This window comes from Tursiops truncatus, chromosome 11 (assembly GCF_011762595.2).
Source record: "Tursiops truncatus isolate mTurTru1 chromosome 11, mTurTru1.mat.Y, whole genome shotgun sequence".
Taxonomy (NCBI): Eukaryota; Metazoa; Chordata; class Mammalia; order Artiodactyla; family Delphinidae; genus Tursiops; species Tursiops truncatus.
The window spans coordinates 1,054,904-1,072,125 of NC_047044.1; positions in this window are offsets into that span (position 1 = coordinate 1,054,904).

The following is a 17,222-nucleotide window of genomic DNA, read 5'->3' on the forward strand; positions in this document are numbered from 1 at the left end:
CGCCTCTTTGGAGCAGGTTCTCAGAGCTCTCTGAAATGCTGTCTCCTGGGCTATAGCTCTCATTTTGCCCCAGATAAAACTTAACTCGCAACTCTCGCGTTGTGCGCTTTTTTTTAAGTAGACAATATTGACCCTATCCCCAGCTTCCTTGGAGCCATTCCTCAGAGCTACTAAGAGGCTGTCTGCTGGGCTATAGTCCTCAGGAACTTCCCGAATAATGCGGAAACTCAGAGCTGTCATGTTGTGTGTTTTTATTTCAGATGACAGAAGGAAAGATTTTATATCGCTGAGGAAGCACTTTTCCTTAAGAACAGACAGCTTGAATAGCAGTGACTTAGGCAATCAAGGCATTTCAAGATCCCACAGGATAAGACGTTGCAGCAATGTCATCGGGGAGCTCGCTCTTTCCGTCTTCCTGATCTGCTCCCATGTCCTCTCGCTGATAGCTTCATGGTGGCAAGATGGCTGCCACAACGCCAAGCATCACAGCCATGCTCAAGGAGGGAAGAGACAGTCTGGGCTCCTTCTATGTCTTTCATCGGTAAAGCAGGAAATGGATGTTCTCTGGAAGCTCCCTGCAGACTTGCCTTTAGGTTCCGGTAACCAGATCTGGTCACATGGTCGCGTTTGCTGCGAGGCTGGCTGGGGCGTTGGGGGTGGTGTGGGAGAAGGGCTATATCATTACTTTATCATCACCATCCATTTTCATTAGTGGTGACGTGTGTTTTCTCTCTTTCCTGCATTATGAGGGTGCTTTTGTTATGCCTCTGCTTTCAGTAATGTGATAACTTTGATTTCAGTGACTACAGTGTTTTCCGGAGTTCCAGCCAGGACACAGGGATGCGGAGATTGGGTGGGGCCTGGGGGTGAGGGGGGCACCTCAGGTTTCCTTCCATCCTTCAGATTGTGACCAGGTGGCCCGGGCTCCTCTTGGATGTTGATAAGCCTGTGCAATCTCATGATCAGTGAGTCCAGATCCCGGATGGAAAGACTAAAACAAGACCACGCCTCAGACGCAGCCTCCCTTTGGCTGCGTTCGCGTTCTCCAGGATTTTGGTGAGAAAAGTGTACCTTTAATTTTTCCTACTTTTTGATTATGAAAAATTTCAAATATACACAAAAGCAGAGAGAAAAATATACTGAATCCTGAATTCACATCACCCAACTTCAATGATCGAATCTTGCCTGACCTTGTATCACCTCTATACACTTATTTCCTTCTATCTTGGATTATTTTGAAGTAAATTCTAGACATTCTTTACTCTTTAAAGTAAAAGTTTCTACATAGGTCTGTCAAAGATAAACTAAAAATTTTAAAGCATAACTTTGATAATTATTATACCCAAATTTAGCAGAGATTTCTTAGTACCGTCAGATACAGAGTGAGCACTCAAATTTCTCCAGTTGTCTTATAGCTTTTTTCTGCTTCTTGGTTGAATCAAAATAAAGTCCATGAATTGTAACTGGTTGAAATGACTTTCAGTCTCTTTTAATCTCTAGGTTCCTCCTCTTTCTCTTTTTGTTTTCATTGTTTCATTTCTTTACGCGGGCCTCTCACTGTTGTGGCCTCTCCTGTTGCGGAGCACAGGCTCAGGACGCGCAGATCCAGTGGCCATGGCTCACGGGCCTAGCCGCTCTGCGGCATGTGGGATCTTCCTGGACTGGGACACGAACCCGTGTCCCCTGCATCGGCAGGCGGACTCTCAACCACTGTGCCACCAGGGAAGCCCCACTGTTTAACTTCTAACGGCTGTTGAAGAGACTGACTCATTTCTCCGTAGAACTTTCCAGAGCATGAATTTTGCCTGTTGCACCCCTGCCCCTTGGCCTTCTGTTTTGGAGTCAGTGAGACTTAACAAGATACAGGTTTGATTTCCTTGACAGCTCCTTCCAGCTGCAGAGTGCACTGCCGTCAGGAGATAGGTTTGTCTGGTCGCTTCCATGCTGGGGATACGAAGAACTGAGGGTGAGTCCATAGATGTATTAATTAATAATTAATATTAATAATTAATATAATTATTAATTGTAAGCAGGTAACATTCCAATATCCTTCTATTATTCCTTTTCTGTTTTCTACCTAGAATACTTATATAACAGAGAACCTTCTCCTTTCAACAGCTTGGTTACCCTCAAGTACAGTTCTTACAGGAAAAGCAGAATGAATGCCCAGATCTACTTCTATTGACTGTTTAACCTAATCGTCTGGTTCCTTAGCTTTCTTCAGAGACGGCCAAGGAGGTTTGCTTCCTGCACCGTCACGAGTAAATCTCGTAAACACACTCAGAGTGTTTCAGTGCATTGCGATTATTGCCCTTCTGACAGCAATGACACGAGACCTCGACCTGGTATTTTAGTCTCTGATCACAGCTTTGTTTTTCAGTATAACAAGATGTAAGGCTCAGTCCCGAAACTGGCTATTTCTTCGAGGAGTGGTGGTTCCTATAGATGGGAAGTGATATTTAAATACCATCATCTAAGGTCTTTGCTACTGGATTGGCCAATGATTCAAGGGCTTTTCAGAAGACAGAGCTGGTAAACAGGCATTTTTAAAATATAAAAATATATCACGAGCTCTTGTGACAATTATTTTTCAAGTCCAGGGCTCCACTGACATGATTGAATCTTATTAACAGGACATTTGTACCTCCTGTCACTCAGAGCCCAGGTGTCACTTTTCTAAGACGCTGACAAGGTTCTCCCCACAGCACATCTTAGACCAACGATACCAACGTATGGAAATCAGTGCGACTGCTGAACATGATTTTAGGTTTTAAGGTCTGCAGTAACATGTGCCGCTGGGGTATGTCTCACTTGGGATGCCCAGCTAAATTTTTGTATTTTAAGGTGAATTGGAATAGTTACTCCCTATGTGTTTATGCCACAAACTGGATACAACTGGGTTTATCGATCTGATTTTATTTTCTATCTTTTGGCTTTTAAAGTTTTCTTCTATTGTATTCTTCAATTTAGAATGACCATCCAATTTGTCTTATTACAGATTCCGATTTTCCTAAAATTCTCCATTTCATCCATTTTGCTGTCTTTTCCTCAGTTTTCTTTAACACGGTAACCACAGCGGTTTTAAAACCTTCTTCACTAACTCTAGTACGGGGACGGTCTGCAGGTTTACTTCTATTGTGTATCTTTTTCCTCCGGATCACCCATCAAATTCTTCTGCTTCATTTCTTGTCTAGTATTTTTTTTTTATTGTATGTTTTTATGATCTGTTCCCCATCAGCAGAATACTCATTACTTTTAAGTGCATAAGGAACATTTACCAAGACAGATCACACTCTGAGTCAGGAGACAAGCCTCAGCAAGCTTAAAAGAATGAAAATGAAACAGAGTAGATTCTCTGACATCATTAGCACTGGACTTGGGAAATGTGCGTTAAATCCCTGTGGAGGCACTGCTCCGCCTACCAGAATGGCTAAAGTAAAATTGCTGATAATACTAAGTACTGCCAGGGACGAGGAGAAGCTGGGACTGTCACGCCTCGCTGGCGGGGATGTGAAATGGTGTAGCCACGCTGGAGGATGGTGTGACAATTTCTTCCAAAGTCAAACCTACCTTAACTCCTCAACTCACTTCCCTCCCCTCAGTATTTACCCAAGTGAATTGAAAACGTGTGTCCACATAAAGATCTGAACTTGAACGTCTATAGATCTATTCACGATTGCTCAAAACCGGATGCCATTCACCAAAAAGCGTACATGGGTCGCAAACAAATGACACATCTTTGAACAGGTGAGGAGCTAAACTAACTCTGGGGCATTGTAGAATGGGGCTCTACTCAGCTAGGAAGGGGGGCGGTTGACACACACAATGTGGACGGAGAAAGCCAGCCTCAAATGGTTACACGCCGTGTGGGATCCCATTTGTGTGATATTCTGAACGAGAGAAAACCGTAGTGATGGAGGGCTGGCCAGTGGTTTCCAGGGCTTAGAAATGGGGTGGCGGGGTGACCGTAAAGAGCCCGCACAAGGGAATTCTGGGGATGATGGAATTGTCCTATATCCCCATTGTGGTGGTGGTCATGTGAATCTGTATATGTTAACATTAATAAAACTATACACCCCAGATCGTAAATTTTACTATACGATAATTAAAAATTAAAATTAATTACAATAACGATAAACTATAACCCTGAGCTTGTGTTGTTTTTAATGTGGTTGGTACCAAACAGTAAGGAAGGTCTCCGTAATAATGGCCTGTTTGATACCTGGATTTGCAGATGGTATTTCTGTGTTACTTAATTTCTAGCAAAACTCTTTAAGTGTGATTATTTTAATCTTTCTCATATGGAATTTGAAACGGAGTGAAGGTAAATATTTTTTCAAGATCTGAGGCTTCAACTGCGTCCTTCCTGTTGCTTTCTGTACTCACTGAGCATCTTCACCATAATGGAAAGAGAACGGGCAGAAATGGAAACCAAGCAGTCAACAGCCACCTTCTCATGTTTTTTCAGCTCATTTCTTCCTCTCTCACACACACACCCCTCTGGACACAAGAGTTTGCATGTCTTCACCACCCACTCGTCAGTCACCTCTGTGTAACCAAGTCCACTGGGTGTGTTTCTACCCTTGTGTCTATACCGGTGATTCCTGCTTCCTTCTCGAAACCCCACCCCCTTGGCTTCCTCAGTGTCATTCTCTGGTTTTCCTTCGCTTCTCTGGCCTCGCTGCCAGCTCATCTGTAGGCTCCCTTCCTCTCTCCACCCACTCAAGCTCTTGTTCTTCAACACTGGGACCTAGGACTACCCCACCCGTCAGCATCACCTTCTCCCCAAGGACAGCACCAGTGTCCTTGGTCCCCGTGAATCCTGCACAGAAATGATTCCCACACGCACCTCCAGCCCAGGCCTCTCCCCTGAATCCAGGTCTACTAATTTTTTTCTTAGATGCCCCAGAGGACCCGAAACTCACAAGTCCAAGAACGGACTCATGTTCAATCCAAAACTTGGTAAAAGGCACGGCCACCTGCCCGGGTACGAAGTCCAGACACCTTGGAGCCACTCGTGACCACTTCATCCCCTCGCTCCACAGCCAGGCCCGGTCAATCTCTCCTCCTGGATGTCGCCAGTAGGCTCGACATCTGCTCCCTCACACGCCACTTCCACCCCCATCGGGAGCTCTTGTCTGGACAGATGGCACGGCCTGCAGACTCACCTGCGTGAACTCACGTGAGCACAGCTCAAATCCTGTCTTCCCATTGCAGGTGGAGTGAGTGTGTTCAAAGGAAATTCTGACTCCATCACCCCAGATTCATTTCTCTCTCCCGTCCACCAAGCCCTCTCCTCTGCTCCACTCTACTTCACAGCCCCGACAGCCCTACTGTTCTCTCCGGTCTCACCCCTCCCGTCAGCCCCTCAGTCCTCCTGATCCTTCGCTCCCCCCGATGACAGGGTCTTGGTGCATTTCCCCCCGACCCTCTTCCACCTTCTTGGCTTCTGTGAATCCATCAAATATCAGATTTTTTTCACTACGAGCGGAACGGGCTTAACCCCACCGTTACACAATCTCATTGCACCGAGTCACGTTGGACGGCTGCGTGGTCACTGTCGAGGCTGTGAGTCCTCGAGGTCTGGGCCCTTTCTGTCTTGTGCGCTGGCCACGTGCTCCAAAAATATGTCCTCCTCGCCGCCACACGGATGCACCCCTAGGAGCCACTCTGGATGGCTCGTCCCCCGAGGACCTTGTTCTCACCCCTGACTTAATCAGTTCTAGCGAGCCACAGCTTCCTCTTGCAGCATTTATCATGGGAAATGCATAGGTATTGGACTGCTGTCTTCCCAGATCAACGAGAAGCTTCAGGGAGAGGGGCACAGGTCCTGGTGTTGGATGGTCACTTGGAGCCAGGCCTGGCCACGGAGCTCAAGGTGGTCTCCCTCAGCTGGAGGCCCAGTGAGCAGGGCCTGGTTCACGGAGACATTGTCTGCATTTAGCATCTTGCTGGGGTCACCACCTGATTTTAAGATTTAAACAATCTTGACGAGAAGAGAAAGCTGTTATTTAAAATGTGCAGATGCCTGTCGACCTCGAGAGACAGACAAGCCAAACCCCTCTGGAAGCTGATTGTGACTTGGTTCCCGGAAAATGCGCAGGATGGTCCTACTTAGTAATTCAGACCAAGGAATGAGACGATCTGCTTGGCAATGGGAAAAGAGACGGCTTTAATTGTGGGAGTGACTGTGGTCCAACGAGAGCTCAGAGTACTTCTCGAGCTTCTGTGTTTCTGCCCTTTGGAGGAGGGTGGTCCAACGAGAGCTCAGAGTACTTCTCGAGTTTCTGTGTTTCTGCCCTTTGGAGGAAGGGACAGGTGAGCAACGGGTCTTGGCAGAACTGGTACTTTGTGCCCAGGGTGCACCACGTGGGCTGCTCTCTGGGTGGGTGTTCTTACTCCAGAGGGATTTGTCAGACGTGCACAGGAGACCCAAGGCCTGGCTTCCTGAGCTCTGCAGTTACCCGGTGAGTGCACCCGTGGAGGGGGACAGAGCCCCCAGGATGGGCTGGGAGGGGACGAGCACCCAAAGATGCACCCTGACCAAGGAGGAGAGCTTGGAAGGATCTGTGTGAGGCAGGCAGACGCCACGGTTGCCCCCTCACACCCCGGTTCACCACCTGGGCCCTGGTCCGCATCCCAGGGGAGCTGGTCTCCGTTAGGGGCTGTCTGTCTGTTGCCACTTTTTAGGCAAACTGCATCCTTTGGTGCCCAGATGGACGCTTGCAGAGCTTCTGGGAATCTGCGGTGTTTGGTTATGAGAGGGAGTCCAGGAGACACGTGGGGAGGGGTGTCTGGCCGAGGGGGGGCGCTGTGCCCACCCCCGTGTCTCAAGTGTGGACGGCAGGAGGCACACCCGGTGACGCTGACGTTGAGGGATTAGTCTGGACTCCCGGGTGGGGGAGCAGCTGGCCCAAGGGCACAAGGAAATCTACTGTGAATTAATAACGGCAGATCCAGGCAGATGGAGAAAGGGAAACACTAATCAGAGAGCAGATCAAAGACGTGGAAAAAGAAGGTTGGAGCGCGTGCTGCCCCTCAGACACCTCTCCACGAGGTCGGTGGTGATGCCCGTTCAGTCCTCGAACCCCCTCGCTCCACGGCCTCCTCTGCCCTCTCTGCCCGAATCCGCTCCTGGCGGGGCTGAGATCTGAGCGTCTCCCTTCTCCCCATGGCGGCGCCTGGGCGCACCGGCCGCAGAGACGAGTGTGCATGGCCACGGAGTGGCCACGGCTCGGAGCAGCAGGCGTCCCGAGAGATGTGAACGTGGCTGGGGGCGGGCGGTGTTCGAGCATCTCCTCAAAGTGGATCTTCCCATTTGTAACAGTGTAATAACACGGAGACAGGCGTCAGGATCTTCCGTTCTGGGAGCAGGTCCACGTCGGTAGCCGTATCTGGGTTTTCACAGAGTGCCGTCAGGATTTACATCTTCCAATTTCTGTGCCCATGAAAAATGATCCACGCGCCGTTCTCTGCAGTGAGAGGTCGGCAGCCGGCCGCCTAAGACTCTGACATCAATCCTGCGGGTGCCCGCGCGCACCCTGGGCAGAGACGGGGATGCCGGCTCTGCATTGGAGCCAGGCCTCCCACAGGAGCTCGAAATTGGAGCAGCGGGTCTGGACCACACTTTCCTGCCCTCCAGGAGCGACGGTGACGTGCAGAGACTCGTAGTCACAGCTGAGGAAGTGGCCGCTCCTGTCACCAAGGGACTGGATCCCAGGGATATCGCTCGTCATCCTGGGTGCACGGCACGGCCCCTCTACCAGGAGGGACACGGCCCGCGGCTTGGTGGTGCTGAGGGAGGGTCCCCCCCAGGATGACTGCCCACAGGCAGCGAAGGAGAGCCCAGCCCCAGGGGATGACAGCGAGAACGCCCGAAGGCTTGCCCTCCCCGTGGGCCCCTCCTGCCACCTGCTCTGCCCACTGGGCTTGCCCACCCTGTCCCCTCCCCTCCCCTCGTCCCACGCAGGGTCCCGGGCTCTGGCTGACCCACGTGCCCACGCCCACGCCCCCCCACCCCCCCGTCCCCGCCTGAGGCCACACCCCCAGGCCTCTGCACACCGGCCTCCTGGGTGAGAGGCACCAGGGTCCCCTTCCCTGACCCCCGTGTGGAGTGAGAGACCCCACAGCCCCTCTGCGTCCGTGGAGACACTCCTCCTGCGAGCTGCCTCTTCCAGGCCTGGCGACGGGCCCAGGTCTCAGGTTCCGCTTTTCAGGGACGGTTCCAGCCACTTGGGAACCGTGTCCTTGGCTTCCAGGCCTCAGACCAGCAGGGGCATCATGCCAACCCCGTCTGCCGCTCCGTGCAGGCCGGTGCAGGGCAGTGCTCAGCCCTGCTGAGCCGGGACTCGACCTCCCCGTCGACTACTGTCCAGGGTAGGAGGGGGATGTGGGGGCTGCGTCCCTCGGCTCTGCCCCCCACACCTGCCCTGGGCCTGGCTGGAAGCCGATTGAACAGGTCAGGGGGTCACGGGGGCAGAGGACATGTCCGACACACGTGCCCTCTGCCCTCTGCTCCAGGGGCTGTGGGAGCCGTGCTGAGAGTGCAGCGTCCCGGCCGCCTCTCCGTCCGTCTCTGTCCCCGTGACCTTGAGGAATGTCCCTCAGCCGAATGCATAAACCCGGCCGGGACAGCCAGGGCGTGCCGCCGCTTCACCACGCGCGTGTGGCGGGGGCCCTGCCACCCCTCTTCTCGGGGAGCAAAAGGGGACGCACGTGCTTAGACCACCCGCCTCCCGGATGGCGGTGACGGTGTCCCAGGCGGATGCGCACACACACGTGTATGGTCTGTGTCTGACACGTACCTCAGAAACTGAAGGAAAACAAAACCAGTGCCCCCAGGGGACCAGGAGGTGGACAGAGGCAGAGGCAGGGTTTTGGCCCAGGGTCTCCGGGCTCAGGGAGGGACCCCGAGGGCGCCGGATCAGGGCATCCTGCCCTCGGCAACAAGGCAGCAGGCTGGTGCGAGACCCAGCTCCCTTCACACCCTGGGTAAGCCGGGCCTCCTGGGAACTCGGGCACACTTGTCCCTCACTAAGAGTAAAACCCAGATCCCCAAGACAAGGGTGCCCCCTCCTGCCGCTGAGAGAGGGTGTGAGGGGACGGAAGGGGGGCCTGGCCTCACGGGACTAATGCCGGGGTCTGCACCTACAGTGATCTCAAACCATCTTTGCAAAAGTAAAGGAGATAAGTAAGCCCAGCGATGGGTTTTTAATTTCAATTTTTTAAAGAAAATAATTTTGTATCAGGTTCATTCTTTTACTTGACACTAGTTTTTCAGCTGGAAAACCAGCCCCCAGCTAAGATAAATTTCAGCTAAGCCCTGGAATGGAATCCAATTTAGACGTTGCACTAATTCAGCGAAGCTCCTTAATGGGCTTCTGCCTTTGGAGCCCGTTTGCGGGCGTGTGCCGTCCTGTTTGCTAAGCAGATCAGGAGATAAATGCGTGACGTATTTACGGCTGATCGTTATTCCCTTTAATATCCACTCTGGAGAGTGTAGTTCTGATTACGATTAACATGCTTTTATTCCAGGTTAGCAGTAATTGAGTGAACCCGGCAATTTGCACTTTGATTCTCTCTGTTAAGTAACTGGCGATCACACGCCACCGTTGGGGATAACACGTTCAACCGCCCGGCTTCTGCCGGTGTATTTAAAAAGAGCTCATGAGTGCAATGAGTGCCTGTTGCCACACATGGACAAGAGGCACAGACAGTGGCTTCTGAGGCTGGGAGTCTGGGACCATCCCCGGGGACGATGAGGCCCGTCCCTATTTGCTCCTGATTTGAGTCCAGTAAACGGGGCGTCGGCAGCTCACCCGGCAGGTCTGTGGTCAGCTGGAGTCCCAGCTGCAAGGGCCACCTTGGGCTTGCGGTCCTGCAAATGCGTCCGCGAGGGACCTTGCCTTCTAGCATGGGGTGGGGGGCAGGTCCTGGGAGAAAGACCCAGCCAATGAGGCTGCTGGGAGCTGCGGGCAGAGGTGCAACATGGCTGGTGGGGTGAACCTGGGGTTTCCAGCGAGAGGGCAGCTCGTGAGGCCCTGAGGCAGAAGCGTGTGGTGTGGTCAAGTAATGGCCAGGGAGACCAGGAGGGGCGGCCCGGGAAGGGGAGGAGAGCCTGGCGGGGGTGACCAGACCCAGTGTCCTCAAGGGCATGGCCCCTCACGGTGGGAGCAGTCCTGGCGGGGGCAGGGGGTCAGGACTTGGGGTTTGCTCTGGGACCTTTGTCACACTTGGACCCTCCGCGGCCCCAGCCAGCTGCCCGTCTGTCCACGTGGCTCCCAGCATCCTGACTGCCCCCCATGGGGCACCTTCAGGAGTCTCACTGGGGGGTGCGCACTGGAGAGGGTCTTCTTGCCCTGTGGATGGGGGTCCCCGGAGGTGTACGCGCTCCTGGGCAGCTGTGTGAGCGGCTGAGACGTAGCCTGAGAGCTGAGGGCGCCCCTCTCGGGAACGCGTCCCCCAGGAGCCTGGCGCTGCAGACTCCGTGGCGGGGAGCCGGGCAGAGGCCTCACGGATGTTCCAGAACCGCCTCCCCTCCCCCAGCCCAGGCGTGGCCAGGGACCTTCAAGTGGCCTCCAGACCAACCGCCGCCAGACCTCCAGTCCCTCTAGCAAACCCCTTGTCAGGAGCCTTCAGGAGGGAGCACGGGGGCCCGGGGCTTCAGGCGGAGGCGGGGCTTGGCGGGAGGGTCACGAACTGCAAACCCTGTTTCCAGAGAAGCCCCAGAGGGTGACCCGGGACCCGTGGGGCTGCCACGAGCTGCGACCGCCTCTGAGAGGCCCCTGAGGAGCCCGGCGGTGCGGGGACAGGCAGGGTCCTCCCCCAGGAGCCGCAGAGGCCTCCTGTCCGGAGCGGGGGCTCGCGGAGAAGGCAGACGGCGGCCGCGGCGGCATCCTCGTGCTGGTGGGATCCTCGTGCCGGTGGGATCCTCGTGCCGGTGGGATCCTCGTGCCGGTGGACTCACACCCCCGGCCCCGGCGGGGCGCCTGCTGGGCCCGAGGTGGGTGCGGAGCCCAGAATGCTAGTCCTGTCCTGACGGAGGGAGCAAACCGAGGGCGAGCCCGGCAGAGGCGGTGCAGGAGAGCCCCGTCCTGCGCGCCCGCCCACACCGGCCCTGACCGCTCAGGACCTGGGGCCCTGGCTGAGCGGGCGCCTCCTTCCCGGCTCGCGGGGACTGAGCTGCGTGGCTGAGTCACTGATGGCCCATCCCGGACAGGTGGGGGCCGTGGGTCTGGCCATCCTTCCGGGGTCTCAGCCTCACCCTGGAATGGGTCCGTGTCTGGGGGCGCGGCCAGGACTGGGTGCAGCGGCAGCCCCGTTACCGCTGCTGCGAAGCCCCTGGCCGCGGCGCCTGAGGACCCGCCGGTGCAGATACCCTGGTGCCCGTCACGGCCTCTTCCTGTTGCACGCAGGGTGGGTTTCCCGGGTCTGGCGGCCGTGATGCCAGCTCCCCGTGGGTTTCGGCTGCACTTGGATGGATGAGGCTCGCGTCCCGGTTCAGGCAGGTGGTGGGTCGGGCTGGTGGCCTCCGGTGTCCTTCAGCTCTGCATTCGGCCACCGGGCCCCTGTGTTGCCTTTGCTCTAACCTCCCGTCTCTCCCTCACCGTGCGGGTGGGTAGCTGTGCATTTCCACGCCGAGGAGGTCTTCGTGGGGTCCTCACAGTGGGTTGTGTGGGGTCTGGGTGCTCATCTTCGCTCGTCAGGGGCTCTAGGGAAGGAGGCTGGGGCTCGGGACACTGGGGTGACTCCGGGAAACAGCTGCAGGCCCCCCCGGGAGGGAGGGGGCGGGAGGGAGCAACGCAGTGGGAGGAGGTCACCCTGATGGACACAACTGGGCAGCGGGGAGCGGCGGCCATACAGCCCCCCCGAGAAGGGCCTCCTCTCTTCCCACAGGGAGTCATTTATGAGCCTGTTTTAAAGGAGCCCACTGGTCTCAGCAGATGATGAGCTGACTGAGGTGGGTGTCAGGGGTCCTCAGGCGCCTCTGTTGGCTGGTACCCCCCCCCTCCTCAAGGAAAGACCTTTGTCTGTGGGCTCTGTGTCCTCTCCCCCACTCCCAACCTTCTAGACGCTCGGGAGTTTGCGAAGTGGTGCGGGGACTTTGCGGGGAGGGAAGTGATGTTCAGAGAAAGGCTTTTTTCTCCCTGATGAGCTGTCCCATGGGTGTCTCTCCTCCAGCCTCGCTCAGGTGTGCAGGTTCAGGTGGGGACCAGGTGGAGACTCAGATGGAGCCGCTGTGTGATTTTGCCCAAGAGAGAAGATGCAGCAAGGGAGGAGCTGAGGGGCGGAGGGTGGGCTTCAGGGAGCGTGTCTCATCACGGGGGGTGCCCTCCTTCCCGCCCTCGTCCTGGGGGCACTCCTGCCCATTGCTGCTGCCCGGGAACAGAGCCCACCTCTCTGCATCGTCGGGCCTGTGGTTCCGTGGCCCCGAGGGAGAGGAGGCTCCTGGCAGCAGAGTGGCCCTGGCAGACACCCGCCCAGCAGCTGGGGCAGCACATCTGCAAGGGGGACCCCCGAGGGGGCCTGTCTCTACGCCCATCCGCGCGCCACGCTTCTGCTCGGACAGGCTGACTAAACAGTGATAAATTGAGAACCTGGGTGCTGTGACCCCTTTCCTGCTCTGGGATTAAGAAGTCTGGCAGAGAAGACGTGGACTGCAATAGGATCTGGGGAAAGAACGCACTTTACACACGTGGGGATCCCCTCTGAGCGCATCTGCTGAGACCTGGAGACGCCAGAGTGGAGATGTGGTCCTGGCAGACCGGCCTGGGAGGCTCACCTGACCGCCGGGTCCTCTCTCTTCCTGTCCAGCCCCTCGTGGGGACGTCTTACCAGAGCCAGCGCTGACCGGGCGCCCGGCCCCGGTACCTGCCTGTGCTTGAGCCCTTACAAAGCCCCCAGGTATCTCCTCTGGGCATCCTCAGGGGTGAAGTCAGGATGAGGGTGGGCGGCCTGGGAAGGGGCCCCTGGGAAGGGGTTGGGCGTAAGGGAAGGCGGCTGGAAAGTGCGCTTCGGAAGCTGGAAAGCAGCCCCCACGTGTGGGGTCTCGTCCCCCCCCGCTGAGCAGCAGGACCCCTGCCCTGGTGGGTGCTGCACGGCCCACAGGGCCCTCAGCTGTGAGGGATGGAAGGCAGGGGGCTGGGGTGCCCTGAGGATGGGGCAGCCAGGTGGACACCTGGGGAGAGGACCCAGGTGGAGGCATCAGCAGGTGGAAAGGTCGCTGGTGGCCAGAAGGGGGATGACGGGGGAGAGTCGTGTCCAGTAGTGAGAAGGAGGGGCTCCAGCCTGCCTGTGATGGGGTGTTGCAGGTTTCCAGCAGAGGAGAGGCCTGGCCTGACTTAGGCTGGTGCCAAGATTTTGTGAGGGAGGAGGGGGGAGAGGGAACCCCAGAACCTGGGGACCCCAGAGAGAACACTCTTCACTGGAACCGCCGCGGGGTGGGCGTGCCCCCGGTTTACAGACATCCTGCCCGTCCTGCCCACAGGGGCCGCCGACGGCTCTTCTTTCCCTGAAACCATGTCCTGGGACCTCCCCTGTCTGTCACCAGACACCATGGGTGTCCCTGAAAAGCCTTTCTTCCTACCTGGGTCTCAGAGTTCTGCCCGAGGCGTGGGGGCATCACTTCCTCAGGGTCTCAGGGTTTGCGGGAGGAGGGGGCAGTACCAGCATCACTTGGACGGTGGGATGGACAAGCACAGCCCTTGGAAGTGGCCCATGGAGGTCTTTCCTGGGAGGGCTGCTGACTCTGCCCCAGAGGGCTTGGGGTTAGGGACCATCCCCTGCTGCTGTTCAAACCACTTGCACATTTTAACCTCCAGGAAGCACTGTGGTTTTTTCTGGCGGTCATGGGGCCCCACCTGGGGACTCTGGGCATAGCGTCGTCTTTGTCTTAGACCTTCCTTGTCATGCTCAAAGCGAGGTGCCCGTTGTTCACTTGAATAAATGTTGGATAAATATAACGTTCGCTAACTTTCTGAGTCTGAGATAAAACCCTTAAGCCTCCATCTCATGTCCTTAAAATGTGTAACTATTCCTTGAATTTGGCGTTGGATTTCAGGACTGTCATCCTCTATGAGGTACAAACTGTCACTTTGTTGCATTGTTTAATGAAGTTGTAAATGTCAAGACCGATTTAGTGCCTGGAGTGAAGATTCCTTCTGCTTTACCAGGCATCTGATTAAGGGTTTATATTTCATTTAAGTTTCCCTGTGTGGGCTAGAAATAAAGCATTTCTTCTGATTGATTTTGTGAACAAAACTATGTATCTTTCCAGTAGGTTCTTTGGTGTTTGAGGAAAAGTGTTCGTGGGAAATCGGCAGCTCGTGGGGTGTGGCGCGGGGGGCATCAGTGAACGTTGGTCCCAGCTTGTGATTCTGGGGGTGGGGGCTTTTGGACAGGCTCGACTGGTGGTTCTTTGTCCTAAGTGGGCTCAGGGACCTGTCTGGGGTTGGCTGAGGGTCGGCTGACACAGGGTGCCTGGGGGTCTGAGCCTCACCTGCTCCAGGTGGCCAGCCCGGGTGTGTCTGCCGGGAGATGCTGAGCTGTCAGAGATGACGACGGCCGGCACTTGTGTGTGCGCATGTTGGCCAGGAAGCCGTGGTGACCACCAGTGAAATCCAGAAGCAGGGCTTCCAAAGTTGAAAGGAAAAAAGAGAGATAATAAACAAGAACTTGACAAAACTTCAAAAAGGAGGGGAGAAAAGAGAGTACAGAAAGAGTAGAGTGGAAAATAGATAAAATAGGAAAAAGGAAGAAACAGAATCAAGATTATTAATGAGGTATTAATGTGGCTAGAATAAAGTCTCCTTTAAGAGACAGAGAATGATAGACTGATTTAGATAACAAAACCCAGCTCTATGGTTTATGCGAAAGACTTAATTAAGATCAAGTGGCATAGAAAGGTTGACTATAAATGAATGACAATTTTAACTTCATACAAGAGGAAAGTAGGTCATTATGTAATGATAAATGGCCTAATTTATAAGAAATTGAATCGACTTGGCATAAACTGTTAAGGAACAAACAGTATAACAACTAAATATATAGAGAAAAATCTACTAGAAAAGGCAGAAAAACATGAAAATAAAAGCATCTGGAATATCTGAATGTACCTGTTTTGGAATTATACGGCTCTAGTAGGGAATAAATAAAAAAGAACATAGAGGTCATGAATATAAACCATATAATTTATATTCTTCAAATAGAAAACTCACATTTTGTCATATTTATTGAATATATAAAAAATAGATTGCAGTTACCCACCTAGAAAATCTTAAACATTTAAAAAGTAGGGATATGGCAGGTTGTTTAATATGACATGCAAAAAGGGTTAGAGACCAGGAAATCTACTAACATAATACAATATACCAACAAATTCCAAAAGAAGAGAAGACATTTTATAAAATCCCTAATTTATTCCTAATAAAAGCTGCAGCATCAGAGTTCTAAGACAGCCCAGCTGTAGAGCCCTGTGTGATCCCCACCCCTTGAATGTTGGCAGAAACTGTGAATATGAGAGATCAATCCCGTGATTATGCTGTGCTTTGGGGAAAACGGGAGATGAGCCTAACGCCGAAAGCTCAGCTTTTCTGTACACCGGTACCGAGCTGAATCTCGGAGACAGAGTTTTGGGTGGAGTAGAAAAGGATAGCTTTCCTACTTTGCCAGGCAAAGGGGGACACAGCAGGCTCCTGCCTCGGACAACTATGTGTCCCAACTTGGAGGAGGTAGTGAGAAGTTTTATAGTCATGATTCAATGAGGGGGCGTGGTCAGCTCACGGAAGTTCTTCCGATTGGCTGGTGGTGAGGTAATCGGGAGTCAGCATCACCAATCTTCTGGTTCCAACAGGTCTGGGGTCTCAGTGCTTGTGGGCAGCAGACCGTTAACTTTTCCACCTGGTGGGGGTTTTATCTGCGAAACATTAAAAGATAGTGTTGTGTGTATCCCTCAGGTGGGGACCAGGATCCTGCCCCAGGGCTGCACTATTGTTTCCCTCTTGACTTTTTGTTTCTCCCTGTGTCTGCATTCCCTCCCTTCCCTAATTAACTGCTTGAATCTTCCCCGTTGGAACTCAGGGAGGGTCATGGAGGCTGAAGGAAGCCTGTTTCCGGTAATCAAAGAAATGGGTGGCCCAGAAAGTCTTTTGTGCCCAGGAGCCCCACAGGGCCCCTGCTCGCTATCAATCCTGGTGGACCTGACCTAATCAGGTGAGCTCTTTAATAGCCGAGCGTTTTCTCGGGCTAGAGGCAGAGGAGGAAACCAGAGAGACATGCTGCTGACCTCAACGCAGCATCGGCACCCACGCTGGGCCTGCCGCGGGCCACGTGGAAGGAATGTAGACGGCCTCCAGGAGCTGGGAGTGGCCCCAGGCTGGAGCTGGCAGGAACACGGGTCCCAGGTACAGGTCAGCAAGGGGACGGACCCTGCCAGCTGTCTGAGGGAGCCTGGAGGGGTGTCCGTCTCCAGAGGCGGATGCAACCATGAAGAGCTTCAGCCCATGAGACCCGGAGCAGCTAGGGCAGCTCCATCAGGTCCACACGGACGGGTACTTTAACAGCATGCTGAGTTCTGGAGGATGGAGTCCAAGCTCGGTGATGGGCAGGGCTGCTTCCTGGTGAGGTCTTTTTTTCTGGCTTGCTGGTGTTACGGATGGAATTGTGTCCCCACCGCCCCAAATTCATATGTTAAAGCCCTAAACCCGTATGTGACTGTTTGGAAATGGGGCCTTTCAAGAAGAATTGTTAAGTGGAGTCAAAGGGTGGGCCTAATCCAGTAGGGCTGGTGTCCTTATAAGGAGAGGAAGAGACACCAGATTTCTCTCTCTCTAGGAAAGGCTGGGTGAGGACACAGTGAGAAGGCGGCAGTGTGCAAGCCAGGAAAACACCAGGGCATCTCCTGTGAAATGAGGGCCTCTGTCACTATTATACAGTGTGCTTTGGTGGCTCCGGATGTAATAAGAGAAATATTCAGTAATTAGTACAAACACTGGTGAAGCAAAGACATCTTTTTAGTTAATGATCTCATTGTACAGCTAAGAAACCAAAGAGATTATTTTATAAAAGAAAAAGAAAAAACGGCTGGAGTAATTTAAAAATTTCATAAAGTTTGCTGGATATAAGATAAAATTTCAAAATCTATAGATAGTTCTTATATTAGCAATGAGGAGTAAGAAATTAAAATCAGGAATTTATTTAAAATTAGTATGGATTTGGTATTAAAA